We start from the raw sequence: 21,555 nt of genomic DNA on the forward strand, positions 1-21,555 counted from the left end.
CATGTCCCCTCCACTGCCCCCAGGTTCTCAGGGCCGCCACAACCACTGGAATGGTGGAGTACCGCGCCGGCAGGAATGGCAGGGGCGCTGTTACCAATGCCCCCAGACTTGTGCCCTCACAAGAAGCCGCCTCCATGCGCACCCAAGCCGGCTCACCCCCCACCAGCCACCTCCTCACCAAGGCTATGTTAGCCGCCCAATAGTAGTTGCTGAAATTCGACAGCGCCAGCCCTCCATCCCCCCGACACCGCTCGTGCATTGCCCTCTTCACCCGCGGGGGCTTGCACCCCCCCCCCCCCCCCACCACCACCACACAAAGCCCACGATAATCTTATTGATCTGCTTAAAAAAGGACCGTGGGATGAAGATGGGGAGGCATTGGAAGACGAATAGGAATCTCGGGAGGACCGTCATTTTTAGCGACTGCACTCTGCCCGCCAGAGACAACGGGAGCGCATTCCATCTCCGGAAATCCTCCTTCATCTGATCCACCAACCGGGCCAAGTTCAATTTATTTAGCCTGTCCCAATCCCTCGCCACTTGGATACCCAGGTACCTGAAACTGTCCCCTACCACTCTGAACAGCAGTTCCCCCAGTTGCCTCTCCTGACCTCTCGCCTGGACCACAAACATCTCGCTCTTCCCCATATTGAGCTTATACCCCGAAAACCGGCCGAATTCCCCCAAAATTCCCATAGTTTCTTCCATCCCCTCCATTGGGTCTGAGACATACAACAGTAGGTCATCCGCATATAGCGAGACTCTGTGCTCCCCCCCCCCACCCCCGGACCAACCCCTTCCAGCCCCTTGAGGCCCTGAGAGCAATTGCCAACGGCTCTATAGCCAGCGCAAACAGCAGTGGGTAGAGGGGGCATCCCTGTCTCATCCCCCTGAAATAGTCTGAAGTCGTCCTGTTTGTCCGTACACGAGCAACCGGAGCCCGGTATAGCAACCTAACCCAGTCAACAAAGCCCCTTCCAAACCCAAACCGCTCCAGCACCTCTCAGAAGTTATCCCACTCGACCCGGTCAAAGGCGTTTTCTGTGTCCATCGCGACCACCACCTCAACTTCCCAACCTTCCGGGGGAATCATGATCACGTTTAGCAGCCTTCTTACATTGGCCACCAGCAGCCTGCCCTTACCGAATCCAGTCTGAAGCTACACTATAACTCCCGGTACACAGTCCTCAATCCTGGAGGACAGAATGTTGGCCAGAGCTTTGGCATCTATGTTCAGCAAGGAAATTGGCCTGTAAGACCCACACAGCTCCGGGTCCTTGTCCCTTTTCAGAATGAGTGAGATCATGGCCTGTGACATTGTCTGGGGCTGAGCCCCTCTTTACTTAGCCTTGTTAACGTAGCCTCCCCATCTTCATCCCGCGGCCTCGACAGAGCTGCACATACTGCGGCACATCAGAGAGGGGGAAAATTACCTGGACGCTTTGTTTCAGGAGGCAGTCACACCCGGTAGAATAAGTACTGTTAATTTGGTCAGTGGTCAGGGACAGAGTGGTGTGACTGCAAGGGAGGCAGGTAGGGGGATCCTGAGTTTAGGAGTTGAGGAGCCTCAGCCCTTGACCTTGTCCAACAAGTATGAGGTACTTGCTCCCTGTGTGGATGAGGAAGAGGGCTGCAGGGAGGATGCGTTGACTGACCACTGCACCGTGGTACAGGAAGCCATTCAAGAGGGGGGAGCAAAAAGACAAGTGGTAGTTTTAGGGGATTCTATAATTAGGGGGATTGATGGCATCCTTTGTAAGCCAGATCGTGAGTCCCGCATGGTAGGTTGCCTGCCCGGTGCCAGGGTGAGGGACTTCTCTGATCGGCTTGAAAGGATTTTGGAGGGGGAGGAGGAGGATCTAGTTGTTGTGGTCCACGTTGGGACTAACAACATAGGTAAGACTAGGAAAGAGGACCTGTTTGGGGATTATCAAACACTAGGGACTAAATTAAAGAACAGGTCCTCCAGGGTTATAATCCCTGGATTACTACCCGAGCCACGTGCCAATTGGCATAGGGTTGAGAAAATTAGGGAAATTAACACGTGGCTAAAGGAGTGGTGCGGGAAAGAGGGATTCCATTTCATGGGGCATTGGCATCAGTACTGGGGCAGGAGGGACCTGTACCGTTGGGATGGTCTTCATCTCAACCATTCTGGGACTAGTGTTCTAGCGAATAGGATAAATAGGTTGGTCACAAGGACTTTAAACTAGCAAGTTGGGGGGAAGGGAAGGGTAAAGCTATGGACAGTATAATGGTTAATGGAGAGCAAGGCAGCAGGTTACGTGACAGGTTATGATGTAGAGATATGGGTTCAAAGACAAGGAAAATTAGGAGAAAGGATAAGAGGAAAAATAATTTGCAAAAAGTTACTGATCAAGGTGTTAGGATTCATAACAAAGACATAAAAAACAGCATAAGTGTACTTTACCTGAATGCTCGTAGTATACGAATGAGTTGATGGCGCAAATCATCGTGAACGACTATGATTTAGTGGCCATTACTGAAACATGGTTAAAAGATGGTCACGACTGGGAGTTAAATATCCAAGGGTATCAGACTATACGAAAGGATAGAATGGACGGTAAGGGTGGTGGTGTAGCTTTGTTGTTTAAGGATGGCATCCTGGCAATAGTAAGGGATGATATTGGTGCTATGGAGGACAAGGTTGAATCAATTTGGGTGGAAATCAGGAATAGTAAGGCGAAAAGGTCACTGATAGGAGTAGTCTATAGGCCACCAACTAGTAACAGGATGGTAGGGCAGGCAATAAGCAAAGAAATAACAGATGCATGTAGAAATGGTACAGCGGTTATCATGGGAGATTTTAATCTGCATGTCGATTGGTTTAACCAGGTTGGTAAAGGCAGCCTTGAGGAGGAGTTTATAGAATGTGTCCGGGATAATTTCCTGGAACAGTGTGTAATGGAACCTACAAGGGAACAAGCGGTCCTAGATCTGGTCCCGTGTAATGAGGCAGGATTGATTAATGATCTCATAGTTCAGGATCCTCTTGGAAGGAACAACCACAAAACGGTGGAATTTAAAATACAGTTGGAGGATGACAAGGTAAAATCAAACACTAGTGTTTTGTGCTTAAACACAGGCGATTACAATGGGATGAGAGAAGAACTAGCTAAGGTAGACTGGGAGCAAAGACTTCATGGTGAAGCAGTTGAGGAACAGTGGAGAACCTTCTGAGCGATCTTTCACAGTGTTCAGGAAAGGTCCATACCGACAAAAAAGAAAGACGGTAGAAAGGGGAAAAATCGACCGTGGATATCTAAGGAGGTGAGGGAGAGTATCAAATTGAAGGAAAAAACATACAAAGTGGCAAAAATTAGTGGGAGACTAGAGGACTGGGAAGTCTTTAGGGGACAACAAAAAGCTACTAAAAAAGCTATAAAGAAGAGTAAGGTAGACTATGAAAGTAAACTTGCTCAGAACATAAAAGCAGATAGTAAAAGCTTCTACAAATATGTAAGACAAAAAAGAGTGGCTAAGGTAAATATTGGTCCTTTGGAAGATGAGAAGGGAGATTTAATAATAGGAGACGGGGAAATGGCTGAGGAGCTGAACAGGTTTTTTGGGTCAGTCTTCACAGTGGAAGACACAAATAACATGCCAGTGACTGATGGAAATAAAGATACGATAGGTGAGGACCTTGAGATGATTGTAATCACTAAGGAGGCAGTATTGGGCAAGCTAATGGGGCTAAAGGTAGACAAGTCTCCTGGCCCTGATGGGATGCATCCCAGAGTGTTAAAAGAGATGGCTAGGGAAATTGTAAACGCACTAATGATAATTTATCAAAATTCACTAGACTCTGGGGTGGTCCCAGAGGATTGGAAATTAGCAAACGTGACACCACTGTTTAAAAAAGGAGGTTGGCAGAAAGCGGGTAATTATAGGCCGGTAAGCTTAACTTCAGTTGTAGGGAAAATGCTGGAATCTATCATTAAGGAGGAAATAGCGGGGCACCTGGAGGGAAATTGTCCCATTGGGCAGACGCAGCATGGGTTCATAAAGGGTAGGTCGTGTTTGACTAATTTGGTAGAATTTTTTGAGGACGTTACCTGAGCAGTAGATAACGGGGAGCCAATGGATATGGTATATCTGGATTTCCAGAAAGCTTTTGACAAGGTGCCACACAAAAAGGTTGCTGCATAAACTAAAGATGCATGGCATTGAGGGTAAAGTGGTAGCATGGGTAGAGGATTGGTTAACTAACAGAAAGCAGAGAGTGGGGATAAATGGGTGTTTCTCTGGTTGGCAACCTGTAACTAGTGGGGTCCCTCAAGGATCAGTGTTGGGCCCGCAGTTGTTCACAATTTACATAGATGATTTGGAGTTGGGGACCAAGTGCAATGTGGCAAAGTTTGCAGACGACACTAAGATGAGTGGTAAAGCAAAAAGTGCAGAGGATACCGGAAGTCTGCAGAAGGATTTCGATAGGTTAGGTGAATGGGCTCGGGTCTGGCAGATGGAATTCAATGTTGCCAAGTGTGAGGCTATCCATTTTGGGAGGAATAACAGCAGAATGGATTATTATTTAAACGGTAAGATGTTAAAACATGCTGCTGTGCAGAGGGACCTGGGTGTGCTGGTGCACGAGTCGCAAAAAGTTGGTGTGCAGGTGATTAAGAAGGCTTATCGAGTTTTGTCTTTCATTGCTAGAGGGATGGAGTTCAAGACTAGGGAGGTTATGCTGCAATTGTTTAAGGTGTTGGTGAGGCCACATCTGGAGTATTGTGTTCAGCTTTGGTCTCCTTACCTGAGAAAGGACATATTGGCACCGGAGGGAGTGCAGAGGAGATTCACTGGGTTGATCCCAGAGTTGAGGGGATTAGATTATGACGAGAGGTTGAGTAGACTGGGACTGTACTCATTGGAGTTTAGAAGGATGCGGGGGGATCTTATTGAAACACATAAAATTATGAAGGGACTAGATAGGATAGATGCGGGCAGGTTGTTTCCACTGGTCGGGGAAAGCAGAACTAGGGGGCATAGCCTCAAAATAAGGGGAAGTAGATTTAGGACCGGGTTTAGGAGGAACTTCTTCACCCAAAGGGTTGTGAATCTCTGGAATTCCTTGCCCAGGGAAGCAGTTGAGGCTCCTTCTTTAAACGTTTTTAAGAAAAAGATAGATACCTTTCTAAAGAATAAAGGGATTCGGGGATATGGTGTACGGACCGGAGAGTGGAGCTGAGTCCACAAAGATCAGCCATGATCTCATTGAATGGTGGAGCAGGCTCGAGGGGCCAGATGGCCTACTCCTGTTCCTAGTTCTTATGTTCTTATGTTAAAGACCTTCATCAGCACCGGCCCCAATATTCCAGAGAATATTTTATGGAACTCGGCTGGGTACCTGTCCGGTCCCGGGGCCTTACCTGACTGCATGGCCTTCAGACCCTCCACTATCTCCTCCAGCCCGATCGGGGCCCCCAGCCCTTCTTCCAGCTCCCCATCCACCTTCGGGAAAGTCAGCCCATCCAAAAAGTGCCTTATCCCCTCTGGCCCCACAGGGGGTTCCGACCTGTACAGCCTGCTATAAAAATCCCGAAAGGTCTTGGTCACCCCCGCCGAGTCCCCAACTAAGTTCCCATCCCCGTCAATAACTTTCCCTATTTCTCTAGCTGCCTCCTTCTTTCTGAGCTGCTGTGCAAGCATCCTGCTGGCCTTCTCCCCATGCTCATAAATAGGCCCCCTTCACCTTTCTGAGCTGTTCCACTGCCCTCCCGGTGGTTGATAAACCAAATTCTGCCTGTAGCCTCCGGCGTTCCCTTAAAAGCCCTGCCTCTGGAGCCTCCGCATACCTCCTATCCACTCGTAGAATCTCTTTTACCAGTCGGTCCGTTTCTGCCCGATCCGTCCTGTCCGTGTGAGCCCGGATCGAGATCAGCTCTCCTCTCACCACTGCCTTCAGCGCTTCCCAGACCACCGCTGCTGAGACCTCCCCCCGTATAGGTAGTTCAGCATGCACTTCCTCAGCCTCTCGCACACCGCTTCGTCCGCCAATAGCCCTACATCCAACCTCCATTGCGGGCACTGCTTGCTATCCATACTGACCTCCACACTGACCTGCAGGTCCACCCAGTGCGGAGCATGGTCCGAGATTGTAATCGCCGAATAACCTGTGTCCACCATCCCCGCCAATAGGGCCCTACCCATGACAAAGAAATCTATCCAGGAATACACCTTGTGTATGTGGGAGTAAAAAGAAAATTCCTTGGCCCTCGGCTGCCTAAATCTCCATGGATCCACCCCTCCCTCGCATCTGCTCCATGAACGCTTTCAGCTCCTTTGCCATTGCTGGCACCTTGCCTGTTTTCGAGCATGACCGGTCCAGGCCTGGATCAATAACCGTATTAAAATCCCCTCCCATAATCAGCCTGTGCGAATCCAGGTCCGGAATCTTCCCTAGCACCCTCTTTATAAAATCCCCATCATCCCAATTTGGCGCACATACATTGACCAGCAGTACCTTCATCCCCTGCAGCTTGCCACTAACCATGATATATCGACCTCCCACATCCAAGACTATTCTCCCCACCTCAGTGCCACCTGCTTGTTAATCAGAATCGCAAACCCTCTTATCTTTGTATCCAGCCCCGAGTGGAAAACCTGACCAATCCAGTCTTTCCTCAACCTGACCTGACCCACTACTTTAAGGTGCGTCTCCTGCAACATTACTACGTCCGCCTTCAGTGTACAAACACACAAGCCCTCTTTACCAGCCCATTTAGCCCCCGGACATTCCAGGTGACCAGCCTAGTTGGGGGCAAAATGCCACCCCCACCCGCCGGTCAGCCATTACCTTTCTTGGGCTCGCCTCCAGCCCATGCGCTGCGCCTCCTCCGGCCCGCCCCACGGCGGCTCCCACCCCTGAGCCCATCAGTGAACTTCCATTGAAGGCCCTCCCACGTCAGCAGAACCCATCCCTCCCCCCCCAGCAACACTACTTTAAAACCAACCCATCTAATGACCTAAGCGTATACCTCCCCCCCCCCCCCCCGCCCCACTGTGCTTCCATGAGCTAGCTCACCCAGCTAGCTTGGTGGCCCCCGCCCCCCAGCGCCAAGACGTCTCCCACTTATTGTTCCGTCGCTCCCCTCCCCCACCCATGTAAACAAATTCCCTCATCCAACAATCCTCAAACAAACACCCAGCAGCAAGAAAACACAAAAACAAAAGCACCACCCACCGAAACTCAGACAATCATCCCACAAAATGCACATCAATAAAAACACACAAGATAAAACACAAAAGGGACATTGCCAACATCTACCGAGAAAAAGAACCAGAAAATGAAAAATCGACTTTCCCCCCGCTTTTACTTCCCAAAACACAGACACATAACAATACGAGAAGGCATAACCCATTTAACAACAGGAAAACAAAAGCCACCAAAAATCAAAGGGTGAAAAGGAAAAAAAACCCCATAGAAAAACAGAAAAAAGGGCCCAATATAGGCCAACAAGTTGTCTCTAAGTCCGAAAGTTCTCAAACTCCCACCAGTCCTTTTCTTTTCGCAAAGTCCAGTGCCTCATCGGTCGGTCCTCATGCGTGACCCAAAGTCGCGCCCGATACAGCAGACCAAACTTCACCTGTTTCTTAAAGAAAATAGCCTTGACTTGGTTAAAGCCTGCCCTCTTCCTCACCACCTCCACACTCAGGTTCTGGTACACCCGCAGGATGCTGTTATCCCACTAACAACTCCGCGTGCGCTTGGCCCACCGAAGAATGCATTCCTTGTCCAGGAACCTGTGGAATCTCACCACCATTGCCCTCGGAGGGTCCCCCGCCCGCAGCTTCCTAGCAAGCGCCCGATACTCCCTGTCCACCTCCAACGGTCCGAAGAATGCCCCCTCCCCCAGCAGCGTTTTGAACATACCCGCCACGTATGCCCCAGCATCTGCTCCCTCAGCTCCCTCCGGGAGCCCGACAATTCTTAGGTTCTACCGGCGGGACCGGTTCTCAAGGTCCTCCAACTTCTCCAGAAGCCTTTTCTGCTGTTCCCGAAACATCCCCACCTCCAGCTCCACCGCTTTTTGATGCTCCTTTTGTTCAAGCAGCACCTTCTCCACCTACTGAATCGCCCGGTCCTGGGCGTCCAGTCTGCTCTCTAGCCGATCAATTGATTCTTTGATCGGGTCTAAGCATTCCTGCTTCTGCCTGGCAAAGCCATCCTGAATGGCCTGCATCACTGGGTCTGTTGGCTGCTGCGCTGCCACCCCAGGGGTCTGGCCCTCGGCAATACTGTCTCCCGCTGCAGCTTCAACACAGCTCGTTACTGACTTCTTGTTTCTGCCCTTTTGTGCACTTCTGGTCCTTTTCTCCACACACCGAAGCGTGGAAACGGTGCCCAATTGCCTCAGCCTGCAAATTTACCATTTCAAACCGGAGAAAAGTCCGGGGGAAAGGTCCAAAAGTCCGACCAGAGCGTGAGCCACCAAATGTGCGACTTATTCCTCCATAGCCACCAACGGAAGTCCTGAACATGATTGTTGAACGCGTTATTGAACATGAGTACTGAACATGGTATTGAACACAGTATTTATCACGGTATTGAACACAGTATAGTAAATTGCTATTGAACGTGATATTGGACACGATATTGAACATTGGCAGCGAACATGGTTTTGAACATTGGTACTGAACACGGAATTGAATATTGGTATTGAACATGGTTATTGCACAGGTCATTGAACTCTGTTATTGAATACGGTATTGAACAGTTATTTGAATATTGGTAATGAACATGGGTGGTAATGAACATTATTTCTGATCATTGGTATTGAACACATTATTGAACCATGGTATTGAAAATGGAATTGAAAAATGGCATTGAGTATGGTATCAAACATTGGTATTGAACCTACTACTGAACACAGCGTTGATCATTGGTACTGAACATGGTATTGAACATGGAATTAAACATTGGTATTGAACACCGATATTCTAAACAATATTGAACATGGTATTGAACATAGTATTGAATATGGTACTGGACAGGGTACCATGTCATTCGGCATCATATTCAAAACATCTCTTAACAGGGTCTTGTACAAGGTATTGAACACAGTATTAAGCAAGGTTCTGAACAGGATATTGAACATGATATTGAACACGGTATTGAGCAGGGGCAGTGAACATGGTACCGAGCATTGGTATTAAATATGGTATTGAACTTGGTATTGAACAAAGTATTGAACACAGTATCAAACACGGTATTGAATCTGGGGCGAAATTCTCCCCCAACGGCGGGATGCCCGCCGACTGGCGCCAAAGCCGGCGCAAATCAGACGGGCATCGCGCCGGCAAAAAGGTGCGGAAGTCTCCGCATCTTTGGCGGCCTAGCCCCAACATTGAGGGGCTAGGCCGACGCCGGAGGGATTTCCGCCCCGCCAGCTGGCGGAAATGGCGTTTGTTGCCCCGCCAGCTGGCGCGGAAATGCGGCGCATGCGCGGGAGCGTCAGCGGCCGCTGTCAGTTTCCCCGCGCATGCGCGGGAGCGTCAGCGGCCGCCGAAAGTTTCCCGCGCATGCGCAGTGGGGAGAGTCTCTTCCGCCTCCGCCATGGTGGAGGCCGTAGCGGAGGCGGAAGGGAAAGAGTGCCCCCACGGCACAGGCCCGCCCGCGGATCGGTGGGCCCCGATCGCGGGCCAGGCCACCGTGGGGGCACCCCCCGGGGCCAGATCGCCCCGCGCCCCCCCCCAGGACCCCGGAGCCCGCCCACGCCGCCTGGTCCCGCCGGTAAATACCAGGTTTGATTTACGTCGGCGGGACAGGCAATTCCTGGGCGGGACTTCGGCCCATCCGGGCCGGAGAATCCAGCGGGGGGTCCCGCCAACCGGCGCGGCTGGATTCCCGCCCCCGCCCAATCTCCGGGAGCGGAGACTTCGGCGGGGGCGGGGGCGGGATTCACGGCGGCCAACGGCCATTCTCCGACCCGGCGGGGGGTCGGAGAATGACGCCCCTGATCTTGAACAGGATACTGAACATGGGTTTTGAACATGGTTATTGAACATAGAATTGGACATGGAAGTGAATATCAGTATTGAATATGGTATTGGACAGGATATTGAACACAGAATTGAAAATTTGTATTGAACATGGTTATTGAACAAGGTATTGAACATTGATATTGGACATGATATTGATCACAATATTGAACACTGTTATTAAGCATTGACCATGATATTGAACACAATTATGTAAATTGCTATTAAACACAGTATTGAATACTGTATAGGACATGGTGTTGAGCATTAGTATTAAATACAGTTTTGAACATTAGTAGTGAAAATGGAATGAACATTGGTATTGAACACGGTATTGAACATGGTTATTGAACACAGTATTGAACATGGTTATTGAACATGGTATTGAACATTGGCATTAGACATAGGCTTCAACTCAGTCTCGAACATTGGTATTGACACAGTATTGTTTGTTGGTATTGAACATGGAATTGAACATTGGTGTTAAACATTGGTATTCAAAATAATTTTAAACATGGGATTGAACACACATTCACACTATTGAGCACGGTACTCAATATGTTATTCAACAATGTATTAAAAGCATCGCTTAACAGGATACTGAACAAGTATAAGGTATTGAACATGGTATTGGACATTGCTCTTGAACATGGTTTTGGACACGGCCAATGAACATAGTATTGAGCATTGGTATTAAACGTGGGGTGTGATTTTGCCACCCGATTGCGCCTGGTGCTGGTCTTGTTGCGCCTGTGCATCGTGAGATAGACCCAAAACTAGCTTCGTGCCGGGCGCAACACTGCATGAGCCTACCTGCCCCGCAGCACGCGGCACGATCTGGATCATGCCCTCACTGGGTATGGTTCAGATAATCCAGGCTGCACCGATGAGGCCTCAACAAGGCGCCGATTTGTATTGGTCTCCACAAGCTGAGACCAGGTGTGATAGCCGTTGCGGCAGCCTCAGAGGCCATTGGAGCCCCCCGAGTGGTTGGGGGCAGGGCAGTAGCCTGGCACAGCCCCTAATACCCGGGAACCCTGGCATTGGTATTGAGCACGGTATGGAACACAGCATCGAACATTGGTATTGAACAAGTAATTAAAAACTGTGTTAAATAATGGTATTAAATATGGTATTGAACATTGATATTGAACAGTTGTGCAAAATGATATTGCGGAATAGGATTCATTTGAACACTTTTAGCACCAATGAAAAGAAGGGAAGAAGGAACGGAGAGCTAATTGAATGAAGAGTTTGAAAATATATGATTTATCTGAGTGTGATCTCCTGTAATTCCTTATTTCCTTTGATCTCTATTGGGAAAAGCCTATCTTGCTAAAGCTGAAAGGTTTCTGAATTTGTTTCTGGAAAAAACAGAACAATGCCATTTTAATAGGCTTCTGCCTCAAGCTAAGCTATATTGTTCACAATCTTGACATTCTGGTCGACCAAGCTGAGCTTCCAACCCCATAATCCTCTCCTTCACAAGGACTGCCAATATCCACCTCTATACACGTGACAAGAAACACATCCAATCCAATAATATTATCCAACTCTGCCCCTGCCTTTCTGCTGAAACATTCACTAGAAGATTTTCAAGTAAACCAGCCAGCAGAACACAAAGTCATAACCTACACACATGCACTGAACAGACAAACAAAATCATAGTGGTATTAAATGTAATTGGATTAAATCTAGTTTAAAAATATGGGCCGGGATTCTCCAAAATCCCGGCTAAGTGTTGACGCCGGCATAAACACCGGAGTGTTTCATGCCGGCGTCAATGGGCCTCTTGGCCCAGCGTTTCAGTGGCCCGCAGGGGGCCATCGCGGCGCCGGAGTGCTCCACGCAGCTTCGGTGCTGATACGGGGTTCTGCACTGCCGGAGCGGGTCCGCGCATGCATGTGGTGGCCGTTTCCACACTGGCGCATGCGCATGGCAGCTGTTTTCGCGCCGGCGCATGCGCGTGGTGCCTGTTTTCGCGGCAGCGCTGCACAACATGGCGTAGCAACACAGCGGGCCCGCGTGGAAGAAGGTAGCCCCCCCCCCCCCAGATTGCGCTCGGCCACCGATCGGTAGCCGCCGATCGCGGGCCTGGCTGCCGTAGGGGCCCCCCTCGGAGACTGATACACCCGCCCCCCCCCCCCCCCAATCAGGACGGCCACCGCAGCCGCGGGTCAGAGATCCCGCCAGGTGGTACCAATGCTGGGATTGTCCGAGCCCGTGCCGGGTCGGACAATCGCCGTTGACGGCGATAATTCCCGTCACGCCGCTCCGCGATTCTCCGCCGACCGGAGAATCAGCGGCAGACGAGCACACCGGATCAACGCGGCGCTGGTCGGGGGCCGTTGAAAGGCCCCTGTGGTGATTCTCCACAGTTGACTGGCCGAGTTCCCGCTGGCATTGTTCACATATGGTAGAACCCGGTGGGAGCTCGGACCCGCGGCCGCGGTGGCCGTCCTGGTGGGGGGGGTTGGGGGATCAGATTCCGGGGTGGGCCACCACGATGGCCAGGCCCCCAATCGGGGGCTACCGATCAACGGGCACACGCGATCTGAGGGGGGCCTACCTTCTTCCGCGCGAGCCCGCTGTGTTGCTATGCCATGTTGCACGTCGCCAGCGTGGAAACGGCCACCACTAGCATGCGCCGGCGTTGAAACGGCCACCGCACGCATGCTCCACGCAACTCCAGCACCGTGCTGGCCCCCTGTGGGCCACTGAATCGCTGGGCCAAGAGGCCCGTTGTGGAAGGGAAGTTAATGAGTTACCAATTTAGAAGCATGCTGGGAATATTAAATATAATTTAACATTGCTTTTGAGCGAAAATAAGTAGGTCAAGTAATGTAAACTAAATACTTCTTAGTATTTTGCACTCTGCATTATTTTGATAATAAGTTGTTCTTCCGAAGGACAACAAAATGCGTACTCTAATTGTTTTTAAACCAAGGGCAAAACAATCATATTTCCTCTTGCGTATGTTCCCACGCTTTATCTCTTCAAAGTTGATTATTTCAACCTATAAATATCATGGTTTTTGACTGCATAACTCAGAGTGCAGTGCCTTGGCTTTGCAGCTGAAACACTCTCTCTCCACAAGTATATTTGTGTAAATAGATTTCCTTAAATCGAACCTCGAGGAATTTGTCTTTATTATGATTTCCACGACACCCGTTGACACCGATGTGAAAACTCCCGTGTTTACGCCGGCATCAACACTTAGCCGGGATTTGGAGAATCCCGGCCCATATGTGAACCACGCCGGCGGAACTCGGCGAGAACTCTGCCGGTTGACCGCGGAGAATCGCCGCGGGGGCCTCTTTCAACGGCCCCTGACGTGGCGGGAATTTACGCCGCCAACGGCAATTCTCTGACCCAGAGCGGGCTTGGAGAATCCCGGCCATGAAAAGTTAAAGCAAAGAAAATAAGCTCCCCACACCGCCCCGCCCCCCAACCCCACCCCCCCACTCACCCATCACTCCCATTACCTGTAAACATGCACTCATCCAAAACTCTGCTGTCTGTCTCCTCACTCACGCCATGTTCAATGTACCTACCACCACCGTGTTCACGAACCGTTATCAGTTCCAGGTCTACCAAGGTCTCAATTATAAATTCTGACCATCGTTTGTAAATTTCTCCCTGGCCTCGACCCCATCCCCGCCCCCTTTCTTATTATAACTCTTCCATGTCTAATTACACTCTGAGAACTTTTGTCTACCCCCAGATCTGGCCTCTTGTGCACCTCGCACTTACTTGGCTTCACATTTGAACCCGAACTCTGGAATACCCTCTGCAAATCTCATCATACCTCCACTTCTTTTGCCTTCTTTAAGGCACAAAAATATTTGATCACTTCTTCTGATGTCTTCTTCTTCAGCTTCGTGTCAATATTTGTCTGATTAGACTCCTGTGAAACTATGATGAAAGCACTATATAAATGTAAGGTGTTTCTATTGAGTATTATTGAATGAACAAGATGAGTCGAGCAAGTTTAAAACCAAACCTGGCAAGGTTGCATGACTTAGTCATGTTTGTGAGAAGTGTTAATGGCACTCTCCCAAATGATCAACAAATTCCACCGTTGTGAGTGGAGGATTCTGTCAATTTTTTACAGGGTTGGAGAAGTCCCATTGCAATCCAGAATGTTCCCCACACACAAAAACATTGCGATAGGAGAAATGTTATGGAGCTATCAACAGCCGACAGCTTTGTTGGGAGAGATGGGGCTCACTGCAACTGATAACGTTTAATTGAGTCACAGCTGCAATCACCATGGCAATAGATCAAGAACTTAATTCCCAAACTAACTTGCTTCTCAATGTGCACAAAGGTCTATTGCTGTCCCACACCACCTGGAAAAGATACCGCACGCGGAGCTGTTGTCATCTTGGGTTAGAATGGAGCTGTTACTAGTCAGTGGCACAGTGGTTAGCACTGCTGCCTCACAGCACCAGGGACCCGGTTTAATTCCAGCCTAGGCTGATTGTCCATGTGGAGTTTGCACATTCTCCCCGTGTCTGTGTGCGTTTCCAAAGATGTGCAGGTTAGGTGTATTGGCCATGCTAAACTGCCCCTTCGTGTCCAAAGATGTGCAGGTTAGGTGGGGTCACGGGGATAGGTGGGGGATTGGGCCCATATAGGGTGTTGTTTCAGAGGATCGGTGCAGCCTCAATGGGCCAAATGGCCTCCTTCTACCCTGTCAGGATTCTACGAATCTCTGATCAGTGCACATGGCCCAGTCGACAACTGCTTTATTTTGTGGTCTATTCAAATTGTGGCCCAGTAGTGTCAGCAAAGAAGCTGTTCCCCATCCGATTCTCACAATTAACTGATTAAAACAAGAGTGCGAGCAGCCAAGCCTGAAGAAGAATAGCAGCAACATTAGAATATAATCCAGTACATTAAGCAGTAGCAAGAGTGGAGGAAATGTCATCAAAATTAAAAGTACAACAGAGGATAAAGCTCTCAAGAAGAAGGGAAAGGTGATAAATAAAAATGAACAGGAAATATCTTTTAATTAGTAATATTCAGACAAGGATTATTCTTTCTTCAAGATTAATATCTAAGCCAATATTATTTGGGGGGAAGTAACAATGTAACAGCAGTATAATTAATGCACACTATAGAGGTCATAGAATTTAATTGAGTCGATTGCAGCAATTAAGAGAATATCTTCTAACCCATTCTATGATAATCTATGATAAACACAGGCACTGATTTATATTTAGTAATCAAATTGAGCTTGTGTTTAAGTTTAAGATTTAATTAGATCGTTTGCATTCAATGCTACTGAGAAATATTAATACATTTCAAACACATTCAAGGACATTATGCTGCAGTTGAATTAATTCACATTTAATAGTTTCAAAATCTCTAATGAAGTAAAGTTCTCAGCATTTCTGCACCACCAGTTGACAGCTGGTAATCCAATGCAATGAACGGAGAAAGCTAAAAACTAAAGATGTCCAATATTATTTTCATTTTACTGAATTATTATTCATTTTAAAATAAGATAATCAGTTGATGGAGGAAATTCAAATATATATCCTGAGTAACTTCATCCCTAACACTGCTCTGGCAATCTATGAGTTGGTGTAAATGTTTGTCAAACCCGACATCTTTTACAATTTAACTTGTTCTTGAAAGACAAATCAAGAAACGCACAAAGTACTCTCCAAACACAATCCTAAAGCCCATTGAGCACAGAAAGATGTGATGTGCCGCATGTTGGGAGGGAGGACGAGAAGAGCAATACAAACTAACTCATACAACTTTGGAAAGGGTGTAGCAACACAGAGACCCGAGGGTTCACATGCACACAAATTTTTGAATGTGGCAGGAAATATTGATAAGGTCGCAAATCAAGTGTTTCGGATTCTAGTCTTTACAAAACAGAGGTAGGTGCAAAAACAAGAAAGCTGTGTTGAATCTTCATAAACACTAAGTTGCAGTTACGTTGTGCCGAATTCTATACCTCCCCCCAAGTGTACTATCCAATTTTGTAACAACATGAAGCTGTGGGCCATAAAGTCCGAGCTCCAGGATGTCATATTTAGGGGGATACCTCTCCCCACTCTGAAAACAATCCCCACCCTGGCTCCCCAGAGGTTCTGAGGTATGGTTTTCATGGCAATTATTTGAAAATACGATTACAATTGCAAACTTACCCAGAAAATGCAATCCGACTCAATTGCCATGCCATTAGAAGTGACGGTCTAAGTGTCCTTAACTATTTATATTGAATTTCTGCAACTGCCTGATTACATTTACAGATTCTACCCAGCTCCAATTTCTATTCTTCCCCTCCTCAAGTCACAATCCTGGGGGATACAAACTCCGAAGTGTTCTTGGTTCTGAGGGAAGACATCTTGGAGACACTGTAGTGAGCAGGTAATCATCACCTAATAATGATAATAATCTTTTTATTGTCACAGGTAGGCTTATGTTAACACTACCATGAAGAAACTGTGAAAAACCCCTAGTTGCCACATTCCGGCGCCTGTTCGGGTACACAGAGGGAGAATTCAGAATGTCCAAGTTACCTAATAGCATGTCTTTCGGGACTTGTGGGAGGAAACCGGAGTACCCAGAGGAGAGACACGCAGACACGGGGAGAACGTGCAGACTCCGCACAGACAGTGACCCAAGCCAGGAATTGAACCTGGGACCATGGCGCTATGAAGCAATAGCGCTAACCGTGCCGCCCAGAATAGGAAAACACTCGCGCAGCATTGCTGGGAAGCAGCGTATAGGTTGAATGCAAAGACAACAGAAACATTTCAAAGTAACACTGACTCAAAAGAGAAGACTGAGGAACATTGACTCTCTGGGACTTGCACCTTTGTTGATCTATGACAACCCAGGACTGGATTGGTGTTTGGTAATTTGCTGGTAACCAATCCCCTCTGTATACAGACAGCAGTTTTACACGCCTGTGAAACTGAGATCTGGACCTGAAATTGGATCATGGGATATTGACACACAAATGCTCCATTGGATCATCTAAAATTTTTCTCTTTGATATTTTATGACAGATGTTTATACATTTATTATGAATGAGGGAAATAATCTGTAAAGTAGCAGGGGGAGAATTTTTAACCAAGTTCAATTAGACTTCTTGTGTTCTTATGCCATGATGTGAATTCAGAGTCAAAGGGGCCCAAATGCAATAGTTCTGAGACAGGCATTGGGATGTGTGATGGACCTCTGCCTGTTGATTGTAACACCAACTTGGTGCTTTCGGACATTTTGCATGCTTGCAGTGACCAGCCAGTGCTAGCCACACTGTTAATTACATGGACACCTGAGCAGGGAGGTCAATAATATGATTGACTAATGCCACGTAAAGCTAGACTGTACTTCTTAAAGGAGAGTTGCATTGTGACTGCAGTGGTTGCTGACAGTCATACAGGAAACGATTGTGACCTGGAAAATATTGAAGAATGGCACTACATGGGAGATTTCAGGCTCAATGTTTCTCGAATGTTGCATGGGAGGCCATGGTGGAGAGATGTCCTATATATGCAGGTGACCAGGAGGCCCTCTCGAAACATATTTAGAAGGCATTGGGAGTAGATAGTCATGGAGATAAAGCCTCCCAGGACCTGGACACCTACAGGATGTTTAATTACCTCAAATGAGTGGTCAAGATCAGTGAATGAGTGTCCAAATTAGATACAAGTAAAGATTGGAGAAATTGGGCTTGCTCTCCTTGAAGCAGAGAAGATTAAGAGGTGACCTTATTGAGGTGTTCAAAATGATGAACAATTTGACAGGGCAAAGAAAGATATTCTGCTTCCATTAATTGGTCTATCAGCGACTAGGGGGGTCATAATTTCAAGATGGTCAGCAAGAGAGCTAGGAGTGAGAGGAGGAGAAACCCCTTTACGCAGAACTGTTGGGGTTTGGAATGCGCTGCCTGGGAGAGTTGTGGAGGTGGATTACATAGGAGGTTTCAAAAGAGAGCTGGATACATATTGGAAAGTGGTTAATTTAGGGGGCTGTGGAGATGGGGCTGGAGAATAGGACCAGGGAGCTGGTGGGAACACAATGGGCCAAATGCCCTCCTTCTCTGCTGTGAATAACAAAGAAATAACAAAGAAATAACAAACTAGTAGAATCAAAGCAAGGGGCAGAAAAAAATCAACTTGCAACTAAACTATAAATATTTGATAAACCCTTTAAATAATGCTGGTTGGGAATGTGGGGGTGGGAGGATCCTTTCGGCTGCTGAATGCATGTTCAGCTGTGCAAGGTTAAGAGAGCCTGTTACAGAGCGCTGAGTTCCAAAATGGCACGACTGGCATAAGATCAGCATTGCACGCTGATTGATGCTCGGATCAGTCCGCTCTGCAACTGGTGGCTCTTTACTGTGGCTGGACTAACATAACACCTGGCCCAAGTCACCCCAAAACTTAAAGATGTCTTGGACAATAAGTGGCAACTGCAGCTCCAAAATAACAGACACTAAGTATCTGACTTTCAGGCCAAAAGTGTAGTTCATTTTAGCAATTGATGTCTTCTTAGTTGGCCACAGTATACTCTTGATTTAGCGTTATACGATAGTAAAATAACATTTCTTTACTTCCCTTGATGAACAACCCAATATAAATGCTCAACAGCCATAATGCCACTGGTTAGTGGTGGGAACTGAAAATCCATCTTTGTCACTAACTCTCCCACGGGGAAAGCTCTGAAAAGTCTTTTTTTTCGAAAAACATATGCTTGAGGCTGTAGTGCACTCTTGGGGTTCGAATGACTGCGTATGGCCAAGGTTTTACGAAAATACTGAGAGACTGAGAGAAGCAAAAGGGAATGTGGGACCATTAATGTGGGGTGCAAGTGAGACGATAATAGATAATAAGGAAATGTCAGACTTCTTAAATAAACACCTTGGGCCGGATTTTCCCATTGGAGGTGGGGAGTAAGGTGGGAGAGACTAATTCTGTTTCCATCTCCAGCCTGCCGTGAAGCGTGATTTTGCGATACCCTTAATTTTGACCTGGAGACAGGTCTGCTGCCCACTTCGGCCAACTCAATCCGCAAATGGAGGGGGGTTGATTCCACACCAAGCCTGATGAAAGGCCCACCTCGACCATTATCATTCTGGAAAATTGCCAAGTCATCTTAAGTTGGTGGTAGACGATACTGAGGTTGCTGAAAAGGGGTGGCCGCAGCTCGGAGTGTGAGCACTGACCTGCATGATCTCATTCTGCTTGCTGTCTGATGTGTGAATGTCCAAATGATGGAACGTCCAGTATCATGGAACCCTTGTGAAGTAGTCAAACCAGGCAGACTTTGCTCTGCTGTCTCAGAACCCTGTCACAAACAAACTGATGGACCAATCAGTTCACTCCTGCCAGCCACCTGACTACACCTTTGACACTCAGCCAACCTGACAAACATGCCAAACCCCGCCCCCCAGACCTGACCCAAGTACCTCTCCTGACCTCTGACCTAATCCCGACCATTTGATTGCTCCTCCCTACCTGCATGACTACTCCCCGACCAGACCTGACTATCACCCACCACAACTATCCCCTCCATTCAAAACCAATGCGACTAGCCTGTGACCTGATTACCCCTCTGAAACAAACCTGACTGCCTCCTGTCCCATTTACCCACTCACCTACCTATCGGCATAAACCACCTGCTGCCCCACCCACATATCACGCCACTAACTTACCCAGTTAGCTCACCCACCTGCCTGTTCACCAGCATCAACATTGGACATTTAAACTTACATCAAAAAGGGCACATGTTCTGCCTTCTCCCCAACGCTACAGCACTGCAATGGAGTTCTCTGATGGACTGTCTGCTCCATGTTTCTGGAGAAGCTGGGCTTGGAAGATGTTGTCAGAAAAGTGGAGCTCCATGGGACGCAGAAAAGATCAGGCTGAGCGACAATCCGGTGGATAATCCGAGCCAGTGTAACTAAACAACTGGTAATGGTGAGAACAATGGAACACTTGGTGGACAAATCTCCAGAACCCAGTGGTTTCCACTATTGAAATAAATAGGTAAGCAAATTAATCATAAATTTCCAAAATCTCTCTATTCAAGAATTGAGGGCTGAATTTTCCACCGTCGAGATTCTCTATTTTGCCGGAAACCTGGGGGTTTCCCGACGGCGTGGGGCTGCCGCACAATGGGAAACCACATTGACCAGCCGGCGAAACGGAGCATCCCGCCGGCGTGCCGCACTAGAAATCTGGTGCGGCGGGACGTAGAAACCCGCCCTGAGTCTATGGATTGGGAAAGTGCAAAAGTGACCCCATTATTAAAAATGGAGAGTGCACCTACACAGGTGCGCCTGCCAATAAAATGGCTATGGAATGCAAACATGCTAACTCCACACAGAGAGTCACCCAAGGCCAGAATCGAACCCAGGTCCCTGGCACTGTGAGGCAGCAGTGCTAACCACTGTGCCATCGTGCTGCTCTAAACCAGTGTTTTTCAAACTTTTTTGCCCAGGACCTATTTTTACCAATCGCCCATCCTTCACGACCCACGAAGGCCGACCCTTGTGCCCCACGCCTCCTGAACTTCGCAACCCACCATTTTCACTTACCTTTAATGTGACAGGTGAGCCTGCCTGGTCCCCCCACAATCTCACCAGCTTTGCTTTGTCGCTCAATGTTACATTTCTGCTCAGGACTTCAGCTGATGATTTAAGATCTCACTGCATCCGTTGAAAAAAATCAAGAGGTTTGTCCTCGAACTCGCCAAGTTCGGTCTTGAAATGCTTTTGACATTTTGAGGGTTTTAGTCTTTCATTTGCCAGTACTTCCCTACATAAAGCACACATGAACTTTGAATCCAGATTTTCAGTGGCACGACTAACAAAGAAATCATCTTTCTACTGCTTTGTTTCTGTTTTCAGATTCTTCAGTTGTACACCTCTCCCCGTGATCGGGAATGCCGCAACCGATAGCCCCGCAACCCACCTGTGGATCGCGACCCTGAGTTTGAAAATGACTGCCCAAACCAACAATCCCCCATGGTCCTCATGAGGTTTATCACATCTCTCCCTCCCTCAGGTCCAAGTCATCCCACTCATTCCCACGGCAATGAGGCCTCTTTGATCGCATTGCACAAGGCCTCGAGTCATCAGCAGGTGGAGCCGGATCGGGGGGGGGGGCATGAAGCATTCTGGGGTTAGGCGCTTCCTTGTTGAGTGCCGAATGGCCACAGACGGAGGCTCGTCTGCAGTGCTGACCTCGACATCAAGAACATCGTCTCAGCTGAAATCATTTTCACTGAAATGGTTTCCCTGCTACTCAGGTGGTCCAGGTGTTTTTTCATGGCCTTCCTTTGGGCATTGACATTGGAAGGAACCATACCATTCTTTTTCAGGATCAATTGGGAGCCATCTCCAAAGCTCCGCATGTAGATGACGTCTTTGGGACTTCAGGTATTGTAGTTCTTTTTTTGGGTCTCCTGCTTTGAACCAGCTTCCCCCCCCAAATTTGGGAAACAGCAGGCTGAGCATGGTGCAGTTATCATCCCATTAACAATATCACTGGTACAACCCCATCGTCGTGTGGGGCATAG

General features: G+C 48.1%; 1 long non-coding RNA gene across 1 annotated transcript in view; it reads left to right on the forward strand.

The window, feature by feature from the left end:
* The first annotated feature begins 16,272 nt into the window (after positions 1-16,272).
* LOC140387688 (uncharacterized) overlaps positions 16,273-21,555 on the forward strand; it is a 31,573-nt gene continuing 26,290 nt past the window's right edge. Inside the window, exon 1 of the long non-coding RNA XR_011933947.1 lies at positions 16,273-16,392. This is a non-coding gene — a long non-coding RNA (uncharacterized lncRNA). The remainder of the gene's footprint in view (positions 16,393-21,555) is intronic.

This window comes from Scyliorhinus torazame, chromosome 13 (assembly GCF_047496885.1).
Source record: "Scyliorhinus torazame isolate Kashiwa2021f chromosome 13, sScyTor2.1, whole genome shotgun sequence".
In the NCBI taxonomy this organism is placed as follows: domain Eukaryota; kingdom Metazoa; phylum Chordata; class Chondrichthyes; order Carcharhiniformes; family Scyliorhinidae; genus Scyliorhinus; species Scyliorhinus torazame.